The sequence below is a fragment of the Mauremys reevesii genome, linkage group 3, assembly GCF_016161935.1.
Source record: "Mauremys reevesii isolate NIE-2019 linkage group 3, ASM1616193v1, whole genome shotgun sequence".
NCBI lineage: Eukaryota > Metazoa > Chordata > Testudines > Geoemydidae > Mauremys > Mauremys reevesii.
Window position 1 is genome coordinate 92,631,171 of NC_052625.1, and position 16,117 is coordinate 92,647,287.

Sequence of the window (16,117 nt, forward strand, 5' to 3'; positions counted from 1 at the left end):
TCTACCCTGTGCTAGCCTGCTGTGCACTAAGCATCTGTATGGATCTGCTGCCGCGCATGAAAAGTTCCCCAGTGTGCTTTGATCTACTCCCATTTTGAAGCACTGTGCACTTAGCACCATGGAGTCTTGATTCTGGATTGGGGCCTGTAGGTGCTCACACAATACAAACAAACAACAGGGGTGAGAAAGAAATTGTTTTCTTTGGAAATAACATTGCACAAGAGACTACAGTGAGTGTATTGTAGAGGGTTATCCCTTTCTCTGAAGCACCAGCTCCTGGGCCACTGCTCGGCACAAGCCTGGTCTTGATGGACTAGGTCCTAATCCCAGAAATGTCTAGGTTAGAGGTGTTGTTTAGGTAAAGAATTAACAGAATTTACTGAAAGGTTAGGTATATGTTAAAGTGGTCACTTAAAAATGTCTTCAACTTCTAACCAAAACACACTGAACAAGAATTGAGCATGCAGAAGGCAAGCAGCAACAGAGAATTAGTCATCAGGAACATGAGGTCTCCCTCTGAAAGATTTCGTAGTGTACAGATATCTGGTTTAGATCTGCTAAGAAGAAAATATTAATCTAGCCCAGAAGAAAGACTTTTCCTTGAGTTACAACTTCAGAATGTTTAAAAAGGAGAAACTGGGGCAAGATGATTTTAGGTGAATGACAGACAGCAAGTGCAGCTGCTTCACACCACCTCAATGCTTATCGTCAAGATAAAGGGGAGGATGAAGCAACTTTCTAAAAGAGGATTTTCCCTGCTGTGCCATCTCACCCTAGTTTTACATTTAAAGGAAAATATTAGTTTTAAGATGGGAGGATTACGATGAAGTACATCCAGACACCCCACACACACACCCTCCTGCAGAGGTATCAACCTTCAGGCTGTCTGCTATGCAAATGGAAAACTGCAACAGGGGAACATTACGATTTTCACAGCGACCACTAAAGGCACTTTGTAGTGGACAATGGCACTTGTAACCCAGTGGGCTAGCTTGCCTTTATTATATTTACTGCTTTGCATTCTATTCCCGTTGGCCTGTATCCTGTAAGACATTAGCTTCAGCGAGTTAGCATAAGGCTTGAGGCCTATGAACTTTGCATAGATAAACGGCCCAACGAAAACCCCCAAGTATTTGGGGAGCTGAAAATAGAGTTTAAGGGAATGTTCCGACCACAAGTACATGATTCAACCACAGACATGTCCTGGAAACGAACTGACCTACATAACAGGTACATGAGATACATCTAAAACTAGTCTGCTTGGGATTGATTATTTGTTTTATTATAATAGGTTTATAGATTTATATTAGAGTATATTTTGGCTGTAACGCAAGAGACCTACAGGCTACATCCTGTATGTTGAGCTAGGGCAAAGTTAGCATGCTGTGTTTGGGACCTTTCACCTAGATAGATGATGATGAGCTAAAGCATAAGTTCCATATATGGCTACAACCTTTGCCATAGATAGTGTGACGGACTCAGCCCAGAAGGATATAAGAGAGTAGTGGAAGGCAGGTATATCAGCCTCGGAATGAACAGGTCCCGTTCCTGGATAGCCAAACAAAGGCTACTCAAGACATCTGATGCCAATTTAACCAGTTATGGTTGTTAGACTAATGCCTGCGCCTGACCTCAATTAACTGGCAAAGGGTCAGTTAAGGCCCTTAGGCTAATGGAGACAGCTGGAACCAATTAAGGTCCCACTCATACTTAAAAGTTCTCCTTTCTAGTTCTCTCAAGAGAAGCCCAAGTGAAAGAAGCTGGAGGAGAGGAAGAATTGCTCAATCCTGAGGTAAGGGTGAAGCTAGGAAAAGAGGACCACAGGGAAGTGGCCCAGGGAATCAAAGCAGCATCAGTGATGGAGGGAAAGCCGCCAAAAGCTGCTACCATTAGGGTCCCTGGGCCGGAACCCAGAGTAGAGGGCGGGCCTGGGTTCCCCTCTTCCCCCTCCTTGCTCTACAGAGATCCCCTTGAGAGGGGAAGCAGACTTTGGTCCAGGCAGGAGGCCAAACTGCACCTACTGAGCTCTAAGGAGCAGCAGAGACTGTGGGTATTCCACCTTCCCACTTCCCATACTGGCCTGTGATGAAAGTAGCTCAATAAGCTGTGACCTTTGCTGCTGTACTGAGAAAGGGAGGTCCAGGGGGGAGGGATAGCTCAGTGGTTTGAGCATTGGCCTGCTAAACCCAAGGTTGTGAGTTTAATCCTTGAGGGGGCCATTTAGGGAACTGGGGTAAAAATCTGGGGATTGGTCCTGCTTTGAGCAGTGGGTTGGACTAGATGACCTCCTGAGGTCCCTTCCAAACCTGATATTCTATGATAATGTGGGCCTTACTGAGCTTCTGAGGCCACTGAACCCGCCTGGAAGCACAGGACTCACCAATACAGGCTCAGAGCTTTGTCACAATAGATAAAGGATGCATTGAAGCAGGTTGGCATAGGGGCTTTCCTAAGTTCATACCCTTTTAAACTTAATAGGTACACCACAACTTGGGAAGAATCAAAATAACCGGTTAGGACAGAAACAACAAATGTGATACCTAACCACAAAAGGGCCATGGTAATGAACTGATGTGTATAATAATACGTTTAGATCATTGATATACTAATCAATAGGAAAAAGACACTAACATTAGTAAGGTGAGGAAATACAAATAAGGAAAAGGGGGAAAATCCCTTACTGAATATACAACAAACATAGAGGTGTCCGCTAATATTATAGAAGTGGCATTACAGCTTAGGGGCAGTAAGAGGAGGAGATGTAGTCCTTGGGAGGTGCCAGAATGATGGCCACTGGTGATAAGGAGGAAGGGGATGGTGATGAGGAAGATGATGGCTGACATTTCAGGTTCATCTACAGGAGATGGTGTGATTGTATGGATGTGCAGATGTACATTCTGTAGTAACTCCATCTATCTTACCAAGTTGGGGTGTTTGTGACTGTGCTAAATGTATTAATAAACTATAGTTGTAAATATAAGAGTTCCTATAGTGTGAGTTGCAACTGTGCACATCGTGGTTCCCAACTATATTATAATTGAAATAATACTGGGCCTGATCTTGGGACAAGAACCTTTCAACTCTCAAAGTGATAACTGGGGATTCTTAAGTAATCAATATAATTAATACATAATCTAAAGATCGGGCAACACACTTAAAAGAACTGAGAAATCCCTGAAGTATCATCAAAAAGAGCATAACCACACACGCAGGAGATTTTGTCTGTTCTAAATTATGTTTAATTGTAGGTACTTTTTTTAAAAGTAGGAAACCCATTGGCAGTAGATTCTACATAGAATCATGAGACTGGAAGGGACCTTGAGAGGTCATCTAGTCCAGTCCCCTGCACTCATAGCAGGACTAAGTATTCTCTCATGGCAGAACCCAGCCTTGGGCCACTACCGGCAGGAATCTCCCTTGTAGTCCCTTATGGTCATTCTTCGGTTGCTCATTGGACAGAACCAACCTCCACCCTGTGCTGAGGGCACCTGGGACCTGGCTCCGTAGCTCAGGGGTTAGAGCTTGGGTCTTGTAAACCAGGGGAGTGCAGCAGGGTTGGGAACTCAGAACTGGCCAATGCAGCTCATAAAATAGGGAGGACTGGACAGAGAAGGGGCAAGGCCAGGGCACATGGGGATGTGCTGATTTATGCTGTGGAGTCGGGGCGGCTCTAGGTTTTTTTGCTGCCCCAAGCACGGCAGTCAGGCAGCCTTCGGCGGCATTTCTGCGGGAGGTCCGCCCCGGTCCCGTGGATTCGGTGGCGGTTCTGTGGGAGGTCCGCCGGTCCCGCGCCTTTGGCATGCCCGCTGCCGAAACTGCGGGACCGGCGGACCTCCCGCAGAAACGCTGCCCAAGGCTCCCTGACTGCCACTCTCACAGTGACCGGCAGGCCACCCCCGGCGGCTTACCACCCCAGGCATGCGCTTGCTGTGCTGGTGCCTGGAGCCGCCCCTGTGTGGAGCCCTGGAGAGGACAGGAGCAGAAGTGCCCTATTTTCTCCAAAGGATTAATCCTACTGTGGGTACAGCTTCCTCTGGCAGTACAGATGGTCTAAACTACACCCCTTTCTACATGCTGGATGAATCAACATGTTACTCCTGGGGGAATTCTACATAAAAACATTAAAAACTCTGCACCAAAAATGTTTAATTTCTGTGCACCATATTTTAAAATTCTGCATATTTTATTTGTCAAAATAACAATATATTCACTCCAATTTCAATTATTTTGGTAATCTATTTCAAAATACCTGTCAACAAGTATGTCAACAATACAGACAACAGGGGGGGAAAAAGAGACACCTCTTCCCCCCCTCCCCCCACCCCAGGAGTAGAGAGTTAAAGAAAACCCTACAACAACCCAGTTCCAGTTTGGAGGTGCTAGCTGTGGCTGTGGGGAGGGCCCCCCAGACCTCAAATACCCACAGTCCCATTCCCCAACAGCCTCCCCCCAGCCCAGATACCTGCAGTCCCTTTCCCCCCAGAGCCCAGCTGCAGGGCACCCCCCAGTCCAGACCCCTGTACCCCTCCTCACACCAGCCATGGGGCACCACCCCATCCCAGATACCCGCATTCCCCTCACCCCACAGCCTTTACTCCCCCCATCTTCTTTACTGTCCTGCCAGGTGATGCAGTGCGGCCCTGCCTTTCCACACCCTTTTCAGAACCGGATCCCCTAGGCACTCTCCCATCCCCTGGGCAGATGAGACTCAAGCCAGGCAGCTGGAGCATGCAGAGCCTCCATCCCCACCGGGCTGGGTGCTCTGTGAGCTGGACTCTGCAGAGTCCAGTGGACCTTAGGGGCGACCAGCAGCTCTGCAGCACCAATTCTACAGGGGAAACATGAAATTCTGCGCAGAACATTAATTCTTCACAAATCCTGCAGTGCACAGTGGGACAGAATTCCTCCAGGAGTAAGATGTGTATATAATACAGAGAGAAGGAATACACAATTGTGTGGTATAGCACTGGGGTTTTATCAACATGTGGGTAGGATGGACACATTATTCATGACTTTTGAAGCCATGGGTGGCACCTCTGGCAGGAAGGTGGTGTGGGCGTGAGCAGTACAAGGTGGAAAGTTAGGAGGGCATGAGTTCTAGTCATGGTTCTGCCGCTGACTCACTGTGTGGCCTGGTGCAGTTTCAGTCTCAATTTCCCAACCTTAATTTTGTTGTTTTACATGCTTGACTTGACTACATTTTCCAATGTAGTTTTTCTGTATGTGATGTTTATAAATACACAGATGTGCAGGTATGTATATACACACACAAATATATGTACTTTATATTCTATTCAAATCACAGCACTTAAACGCTCACATTGCTATCTCTAGGTAGTCCCTCTATCACATAAAATGGCTTAGCAGTTTCCTCCCATAGATCTTTACATCTTTTTATCTCAACATTTTCTAAGCCATCAGCCAATCTTCATGCTGGTATCGATTTCTCTTTTGCTTATGGATACTGCAGAAATGCTTTGTTGGCATTTTCTTCAGGACAGCATGGCAGTAGGACAATTCTACAGCGTTCTTCATATCTAACATCCAGCATCACTTCACACAAGGTGAAGGACTATAGGGATTCAAAGTGAGGTAGTTTAAAAAAAAAATTCATTATTACAGACAGGGAAAAAAAAACTCAACTGCCAGATGTGGCCTGACCTTTAAATGCACTGATCAGAATAGCATTTCTCAACAGCTGCCCCTCACACACATCCTCCCTGAACTGTGAAGATGTGGATCGATTCCTGCAGCAAGTCAATTATCAACCTGCCACAGTGCTCCATCCAAATTCTATGGTGTGAAGTAGCTGGCCTGAGATGTCCTTGCTTCTCATAAAGCATTCCATTTATTTAGGGCAGTTCCAATAAAAAAGGGGGGGAAATGCTGTTGATAACCATACCACCTTATATACATTCTATTATACTTTATAGGGAATGTGCAAGCAGATCTACCATAAAGTGTTTAACATGAATGGACATTTGTTTTTTGCTGGGAGCAGGGAAATGCAGCCACAAATTCTGGTACTTTCATTTCCATTTTTATTAGGGCTGTCAAGAGATTAAAAAAATTGATCGCGATTAATTGCACTGTTAAACAATACAATACCATTTATTTAAATATTTGTGGATGTTTTTTACATTTCCAAATATATTTATTTCAATTACAACACAGAATACAAAGTGTACTGTGCTTACTTTCTATTTATTTTTAATACAAATATTTGCACTGTAAAAACCAAAATAAATAGTATTTCAATTCACCTAATACAAGTACTGCAGTGCAATCTCTATCATGAAAGTTGAACTTACAAATGTTGAATTATGTACAAAAAAACTGCACTCAAAAATAAAACAATGTAAAACTTTTGAGCCTACAAGTCCACTCAGTCCTACTTCAGCCAATTGCTCAGACAAACAAGTTTGTTGACATTTGCAGGAGATAATAGTGCCTGCTTTTTGTTTACAGTGTCACTTGAAAGTGAGAACAGGCGTTCGCATGGCACTGTTGTAACCGGTGTCACAAGATATTTACGTGCCAGATGCTAAAGATTCATATGTCCCTTCATACTTCAACCATCATTTCAGGGGACATGCATCCATGCTGATGAAGGGTTCTGCTCGATAACAATCCAAAACAGAGCGGACCGATCAATGTTCATTTTCATCATCTGAGGCGGATGCCACCAGCAGAAGGTTGATTTTCTTTTTTGGTGGTTCGGGTTCTGTAGTTTCCACATCTGAGTGTTGGTCTTTTAAGACTTCTGAAAGCATGCTCCACACCTTGTCCCTCTCAGATTTTGGAAGGCACTTCAGATTCTTAAACCTTAGGTAGAGTGCTGTAGCTATTTTTAGAAATCTCACATTGGTACCACCTTTGCGTTTTGTCAAATCTGCAGACAGTGTTTGTAAACCAAAGAACACATGCTGGGTCATCATCCAAGACTGCTATAACATGAAATATATGGCAGAATGTGGGTATATAAGAGCAGGGGACATACAATTCTCCCCCAAGGAGATCAGTCACAAATTTAATTAACACACTTTTTTTTTTTTTTTTTTAAGCAAACATCATCAGCATGGAAGCATGTCCTCCAGAATGGTGGCTGAAGCATGAGGGGGCATACGAATGTTTAGCATATCTGGCATGTAAATACCTTGCAACACTGGCTACAAAAGTGCCATGCAAATGCCTGTTCTCACTTTCAAGTGACATTGTAAATAAGAAGCAGGCAGCAATATTTCTTGCCAATGTAAACAAACTTGTTTGTCTTAGCAATTGGCTGATCAAGAATTAAGACTGAATGGACCTGTAGGCTCTAAAGTTTTACATAACTGGACTCAAAAACAAAACAATGTAACAAAAAAAAATCTACATTTGTAAGTTACACTTTCACAACAGAGATTGCACTACAGTACTTTTATAAAGTGAACTGAAAAATACTATATAATTTTACAGTGCAAATATTTGTAATAAAAATAATATAAAGTGAGCACTGTACACTTTGTATCCTGTCTTGTAATCAATATATTTGAAAATATAGAAAAACATCCAAAAATTTAATAAATTTCAATTGGTATTCTATTGTTTAACAGTGTGATTAATCACGATTAAGTTTTTTAATCGGTTAATTTTTTTGAGTTAATTGTGTGAGTTAACTGCAATTAATTGACAGCCCTAATTTTTATCATACAAAATGCCAGCAGATTTTATACGGATCTCATCAGAAAATATAAATGCCTGAATGAATCCCAGGGATCAAATACAAACACACCAGAAAAAGTTTAATTTCTATACAAATAAAAAGGCTTTTAGGGCTAAGCAATGCTAATTTTAAACACAGTACATCGAAGGGCAATTATTGAGATGTTTTACACAAGAAGCACACTAAGTGCAAACACAGATTTAAAACTTGGGTAACAATGAGCTAGATTGTTTCAGAAACAGAAAGGGGGATAGAGACTCTAGTATGTCTCTGTGGCTACATGCATCCCAGCTGGGAATGTCCTTCCTTATGTTACAGTACTGTGCTGGACTGGATACTCCTAATTAAGTTAGCTTCCTGTGCTACTTTTTCTTATTTGACTCATTCTTCCCCCTGCCAGGGGACCAGTATAATTAGGCTTGGAAGGATTAGATTTTTATTGGTAAATGTTGGTCAACATCCATTTCACTGCACACACACAAACTGATGAAAAAATATTTCCATCAATTACACTCTAAATCTGCAGACAGAAAAAGAAAGAAAAATGCTGCTTGAGAACTTTTTAGAGTTTGATTTAAGGGTATTTACTTTGTATATTTTGACATGTGATGTTGACAATTTATGTTTAACAGTTATAAAGATTTAACTTGGTGAATCAACTTCTACAGTAATTAAATAATATCTGACCCTCCCCTCATAATTTCCCACAACTGTGAAAATTGAAATTGACAAAAATGCTAAAAAATAAACACAGTATCCACCAAAATCATTAAAAAATAAAAATCAAATTCTGCTAAGTCTAAATATAATATACAAACCTTTCATCCCATTCACACAGGTCAGTCAATCTGAATTAAGTGAAAGTCATATGCTCCTTATTGATTTCCCATGTGCTCAGAAATCCTGTGCACTAAGGCCTGCTCACTGTCTGAACCAATACCTTGCCTACTGGGACTAGACGCTCCACTGGTTGTGAAATACAGTATCCATGAAAATTAGATTCTGGGGCAGGAAGTCTCACTGCCGGACATGAACCAATGAGCTGGGTTTTGGCGTTGATAAGTACTGCAGGATTTAAAATCTTTCAGCAGTGTTATAGTTATAAAGGAGAATCTATCTGATTAATGAATATGTTTAAGTACAACTGAAAAGAAACTAAACAACATTTTTGCTTGCTAATTCTCTCCTTCACTTAAGAAAGGTTGAAGTTTTACAGACACACATTCAACTCCTAGATAATTTTTCTTTCTTTCTTTCTTTCTTTCAAAAAGAGAGGAGGGATGGCCCCTTGGCTATGGTACTAGCCTGAGACTTAGAAAACATAGATTCAAGTCCTTGCTCTGCTCCAGGCTTCCTATGTGACAAGTCACATAGCCTCCCATCTCCTTGGAGCCCTAAGTTGAATGGATTTTATATCATTACAGGTTATCTGCAAAATTTCTTGATCTTTAATCCACCAATTAAGATGCCAGACTTTTATGGGACAGAAACAGTACTAAAAAGGCAGAGAGGCCTTGTGCTTATAATAAAGTGCTAGGAAGCAGGAGAATCCTGCTTTTATATCCAAGCTGTGCCACTCAAAGTAAAGCCATAAGGAAGTCATTATTTCTGTATAGCTCAACACAGTGTGTGAATTTGGTGAAAGAAATCCCTGAATACCATATTCTGCTGAATTGAGCTATATTAAATAAAAACTTACCTTTGTTAAAACACTGAACAGGAAGGTCCACAGTCCATAACACAAGGTCTGTACAAGGCAGACAAAACTCTAGTATTCTTAGAAGGTTAGGCCCAGGCCAATTAGGAGTTTGGACATACCCATAATCTGTCTGAAAGAGGCAGGGCAGGAATTACTTTCTTTTACTACACATCTAGAGGAATCATAACGCTTTTTTTTTTAAACCAGGTGAATTTGATATAAGCATGGGGCTTGCTTGCTTGTTACAAAAAGCTGTTATATTATGCCAATTCAGGGGAGCTCAACTTAGGGAGTAAAAAACCTCCAATAGGGCATCAGGTTTTGAGCCACACTGCCTTTCCCATATTGCTCAGTGTGGTATTGGAGATTGTCCAAGTTTGAGAACCACAATACTAAATAGCTATACTTTGATTAATGAATTAACCAGAAAAAGAAGAGCCAACTTCTGAGCCTAATCTTGCTCTGTATGAGATCTAAGGTCTGTACGAGTTCTATCACTGATTTTAACAGGCGCAGGAGCAAACCCAGTATTTTTAGATGCAACCTATAGCTTTTCAACAGCCAACTAGAAAACTGGGGTAAAAATATTTAGCTTCCTTCTTTCAAAAAAAAAAAATTAGTTCCAACTCATTTTATACTATGTCTACCTTCCTGAATTTGTACAGCTCCTTTTCTGTTCTAACAATATCAGAATAAAAAGTTCTGTAACAATCAACAAAAAATTACACACAAAACTAGAACCTTTTAAACTGAGCACCCTACTGAACTAACATTTAAATAACTGATGCATTGAGAAAAATGTGATCACACTATAAAACTGTCCATTTATCAAGGTCAGCTGTAAACCTAATATTGCTAAGTATACAGTCAGTTATGGACTGTGCCATGTTGATTCCACTCCCTCCACACAGGTAGTTCACTTTGGCCTGATTCTGCTTTACCTGCCCCAATTTTACAGTGGTGTAACTCCATACACTATAGTGGAGTTACTCTCAATCTACACTCATGTAAATGAGATCACAATCAGGATCTCCAGGCCCCAATTCCCGTTGCTATGGTCCTCTCTGGGCCATGGAAGAGAGAATTTTAAGGCCCATAGAAAGGATCAGCACCTAAGCAAATTATCTGAGCCATTAAGCAGAATGAATTATCACAACTTCACAGATTTTTGTAATGTCTGCAGTGAGGCAACTGTGGAGTGATGTTGTAGGAGCCACCCCTACTGGGAAGCTATGAAGCAACTGTATCCAGTCGGAGGATGGCTTTAGGACAGCATGTATAGTAAACTGATATACTGAAGACCCTGCCACACGTCCAATGAGTAATTCTGAAGCGACAGAATTGGGTTGCAGCATTCCTGATAAACAATTTTAGCAAGACTGTAATGAGAGTCTTGAGTAAGTCCAATTATTATTATCATTGTTTCTGTTTAATGCAGGAGAAAGGGTTATGATAGTTAAATAAATACAAACAGTTTGTAAATGTCCCTCCAATAAAGTATGCATGAAAGGGCATTTTACTATTTTTATTCTATTTTAAAATGCAAGAGAAGCATTACTGAAAAACAAAACGACTGAAGAAAGGAATTTGGCTTATCTTTGCTTGATCAGATTTGGGTGGCGGGAAAGAAATGTTAAACAATTAGATTTACAGGAACAGACAGTATTCCTTTGACTAATTTACAGTTTATGGGCAGCCTTTAAAACAGTGGCTCTCAAACTTTTGTACTGGTGACCTCTTTCACATAGCAAGCTTCTGAGTGTGACCCGCCCCCCTTAAAAATTAAAAACGCTTTTGAATATTGTCATAAACAAATAGTTAAGGGTTAAAGTCTCTTTTACCTGTAAAGGGTTAACAAGCTCAGTAACCTAATGAACACCTGACCAGAGGACCAATCAAGGGACAGGATAATTTCAAATCCCTGTGGAGGGAAGGCTTTGTCTGTGTTCTTTGTTTGAGTTGTGTGCTCTCTTTGGATCTAAGAGAGGCCAGACATGTCTCCAAGTTCTCCTGAAGTATTTCCTACTATCCAGTATAGTGAGTATTAGAAAGGCGAATTAGTCTTATAATTTGATTTCTACATTTGCAACTGTGTGTTTGCTGGAGAAATATCTTTATTTCTGTTTGCTGTTACTTTGATTATTCTGAGAAAGGAGGGGGGGGGAGAGCCTCTCCAGGTTTATAAGTTAGACCCTGTATTTTTGCATCCTGGTAATACAGAGATAGTGTACTTTTTTTCTTTCTTTAATAAAATCTTTTCTTTTTTAGAACTTAATTGATTTCTTCCCTTGTTTGGATTTTCAGGGGAAGGGGGGGGGGGAAAAGTGAATCCCTCTTTGTTTGATTCAAGGAATTTGAATCCAAGTATCTCTCCTAAACACTAGGAGAGGGAAGGGGGGAAATGGTTTGTTTCCCTTTGTGTTGAGATTCAAGTTTGAATCTGTGTTCCCCAGGGGAAGTTTTTGGGGGAACAGGGAGCGTGTCAGACACTTAAAACTTGACTGGTGGCAGCAAGAACCAGATCTAAACTAGGATTTTAGTTTAGAGGAGTCCATGCAGGTCCCCATCTTGTGAACGCTAAAGTTCAAAGTGGGGAATAAACCTATAACAAATATATTTAGCACCGTTATAAATATTAGAGGCAAAGCGGGATTTGGGGTAGAGATTGACAGCTCATATAATAACCACATGACCCCCAGTTTAAGAACCTGCTTTAAAATATATTATTTGTATAAACAAGCACTGGAACCGCAAGTGCAGTTGATAGCCCAATATTACAGATCTTTGAGATTTTTATTCAGATAACTGTATATAGGGGATGGTTCCAATAAGATAAATGTATAAAGGCTCAGTACCGTGCGGTGATGAACACCCTCAACTCTCAGTGAGTTCAACAGGAGCTGAGAGTACGTGGTGCCTCAAGGTAAATTCCAATACTGGTTCAAGGCCTGCCACTGTTGTTCAGTCTATCCAGGTTTTTTGTATATGCCATTTTGTGATATTAAGGGGAGCAATGGCTGTTGGGGTTAATGCCACTGACAGGGCAATATGTCAAAGGCTGTTACACCTTGATGTCTATACTCTCCCAACAGTGAATTATTTTTCATATAGATCTTAGGCTGGATTGAATGCTTCTGACAGAGCATGATCCCCTGGCTTATGATGTTATTTATATTCAGAGATCGTAGTCAGAAAACTAGGTTAGCCATTTATGAACAATATAATCACTCATTGATGGTCAGGGATTAAGAGTTGATAACCAGATGTTAGACACCAAACTGTACCAAAGCAGGAGGAGAAGATGGGGACATAAAGCACAGTTTGTTCTCAAGGGAAACTGTGACAATGATCATCATCATCATCATTATGAGTAAACCAAAGTGAACAGTTCTGAGGTTCTTATTCCTACTCTGTGGCTAGCTGTGGCTTTACATCAAGTAATGTACGATCTAACTAAACAATATAAATTCTACAGCAGCTTTCACGGAGTTATTTTTATAAACTACCCAATAAATTGTCACTTAATCCCCACCAAAACATCCAGAATATACAAACAGCATAAACAATAACAGTTTAATGTATTTTACAGTGAAGACACCAGGTAACTGCTTTATCAGACATATGAACCAGGAGTGCCTCACACTAAATCAATTTTGCACCAGTAATCTGATCTCTGCAATGTTCAGTGCTGCTTAACTTTCTTGCCATTAATTAAATCAAGAAGTGTGCTGATATAAAATAAATGCACCATCCATTCATACACTGCCTGTTGTAGAGGAAACAGCTTTCATAGCAGGGTTTGAGATGTGACAAACTCTCCTCTTCCCACTCATTCCCTTTCAATTGCCAATGGTCAATTTTATAAAATCCCATCACAGCACTGACTGCCATTCTCCAGCAGAGTACTGATTTTACTGCTGCTGCTGTTCATAAGACAAATTACTGGTACTGGGGACTCAGTCTGTCCACTACATGTATCTTTGGAGCAGCCATGTAGAATAACAAATGTCACTAACAATCTTTTTGTGCAATAACAAGTTCTAGCTGATTTTGTCAGTAATCCAAGTGATCTACAAATTCTAGTACACTGCTACTTAGATCAGGGATGGGGACTTCATCTGGTCAACCAGAACATTTTATTTGGTCTGCCACAGCCCCAGCTCAGGGCAGGAGTTCTGGCAGCACCAGGGCTAAGAAGGGGGCGTGGCAGGATGGGGCATCACGGGGGGCGGGGGAAGGCTGGCCTGCACATATGCACGCATCACATACCTTGTGGTGAGATCCAATGGGCTGGAGGAGGGAGCTGGGTCCAGCACCGTAGGACCAGAGCTACATCTGTGGGGTGAGTGCAGGCTCGCTCTCAAACCCTGCCCGCTTGGGGCCTCCCACTACCCAGTAACAGGACACCCTCCCACTGAAGTTATCCCTCCCCTGGGGGCAAGACCCAACACTCCCCAACCTGCCAAAGGATTTTAGTGCCTAGTATCTTCAAGTTGCCAATCCCGGACTTAGATGGTAATATTATTAGGCCCAGTGTTCAAACGTGTGGACACATACAATCTAAATGGACAAAGGACAGGAGAAAGAGATCCAAAGTACCTTGTTTAGGTACCCCTCCTCTCAATTTCACCAGTGTAAATTACAAATTAATTTAACTGAAGTTAACAGAATTACACAAACCAATGTGAGATGAAAATCAGGCCCTAATCTTAAACCTGGTCTACACTCAGTGTTTGTAAGAGTATAATTATTTTGGTTAGGATGTGATTTATTTTTTTACTGAAATAGTTATACCAGTATGGTCCATAGTGTGGACACAGCTATACCAGTAAAAAGGTATCTTGTACTGATATCATTTATTCTGCTTCCTATCTGGGGAATTATACTGCTATCACCAAAATAGTTATACTGGTATAAGCACTTTTGGGGCTTGTCTACACATTGACACTGAGGAAAATTAATCTGAATTAACTAAAGGTGTGCATTTAAAGTGTTTTAGTTAAAGCAAATTAAAACTTTGTGTGGACACCTTCTTCAGAATTAAAGTGTCCTTAATTCACTTTATTCTATTTGGAAGCTAAACTGAATTAAGGCCACTTTAATTCTGAATGAGATATCCACATTGGGGTTTAAAGCGGTCTAACTAATCCACTTTAAATTCACACCTTTAGGTAATTCAGATTCATTTTCTTAAGTGTCCCCATGTAGACAAGCCCTTATACTGGCATAACTGCATCCACCTGGGTGGTGGGGGAGGTTGTACTGTTTTAACTATACCAATATAGTTGAAGTGGTACCAACTGTATGTGTAGACAAGCCCCAGCAGCTAAATCAGCACTTAGATGCCTATATACACATTTGGGTACCTAATATTTTTCACCCAAGCTTGGATGCGGAACATATTATAAATAAACAAAAAAACCCACAAAAGAATTAAATTCAAACTAAAATGTATGTAACTAATTACTCTATGCTACTCTTGAGAGATAAATAAATACAAATGTGGAAATTCAGGAGTTAGCTTGCTATGAAGTCCTTAACTCAGCATTTTGTACCCACTTCTTCTCATGGTATTGCAGAATAAATAAATAATAATTAATAATGTATATCTATGGAACATTCCATCACTTGCGGATTTCAGAGCACTTAAACATTAAGCCTCACAACACCATGGAGAAGAATGAAAGAGGTGTTGTCCCCATTTTATAGACAGCCAACCAAAGCATAGGGTGAAATTCATTCCTGTTCAGAGAGCCAGCAGAAAACATATGCACCACTTAAGTCTTATTTTGTGGACTCAAGTGGCATGTAGGTCTTTTGCTGAAGTTCACCCAGAGAGATTAAGTGACTTGCCGAAGGTCACGTGGGAAGTCTGTGGTGAATCTGTGAATAGAAACAAGCCCTCCCAACTCAGAATTCTATGTTTTACCCATAATACCATCCGTGCCCATAAAAGTAATAAAAGATTCATACATTGTAGGACCTCCTGTTCTATCAGGTTGTCCTACCCCTACACTAAGACAGAATTGTCCTGAATATGTAAGGAGATAATAGACAGGGAGGACAGTCCTGTGGTTAAGATATTGGATTTAGACTCAGGAGATATGAGTTCAATTCCTAGTTCTGCCACAGATTTCCAGTGTGACTTTGGGTAAGGCACTTAGACACAGGTTGTTAAAGGTGGTGGTGTGCTCAGTATTGCAACACCTGACTGATTTAGGAGCTTAAATCTCATTTTCAAAAAGGATTCTGGCACTTAAGAACCAAAATCACATTAACTGTCACTAGAATTTTGGCTCCTAAATGCATAAATCCCTTTTGAAAATGAGGTTTAAGCTCCTAAATCAGTTAGACATTGCAATACTGGCCACAGCAATGCCTAAATATCTTTAGCAATCTGGGCCTTAGTCTCTCTGCTCTTTAGTTCCTCATCTCTCATCCTTTTGTCTGTCTTGTCTAAACTGTAAAGTCTTTGGTGCAACTGTCTCTCACTAGGTGTCTGTACAGTGCCTCACACAATGGAGTCCTGATCTCAGTTGAAGCCCCAAGGCCTGATCATAATACTCATAATAATAATAATAATTAATTATAAGATCCATTCCTGCAATTCAGATTCTAGGAGCTCCAAAGACTTAGAACTCATTAAACACATTCAGTTGAGCACTTCGGTAGTGTGTGCCTATATTATTGGGATAATGTAGGTGAAAAATTAT

General features: G+C 40.9%; 1 protein-coding gene across 5 annotated transcripts in view; it reads right to left on the bottom strand.

Annotated features, from left to right (window-relative positions):
• Window positions 1-16,117, bottom strand: part of TULP4 (TUB like protein 4) — a 269,619-nt gene that overhangs the window by 32,912 nt on the left and 220,590 nt on the right. The gene's annotated exons all lie outside the window — the stretch shown is intronic.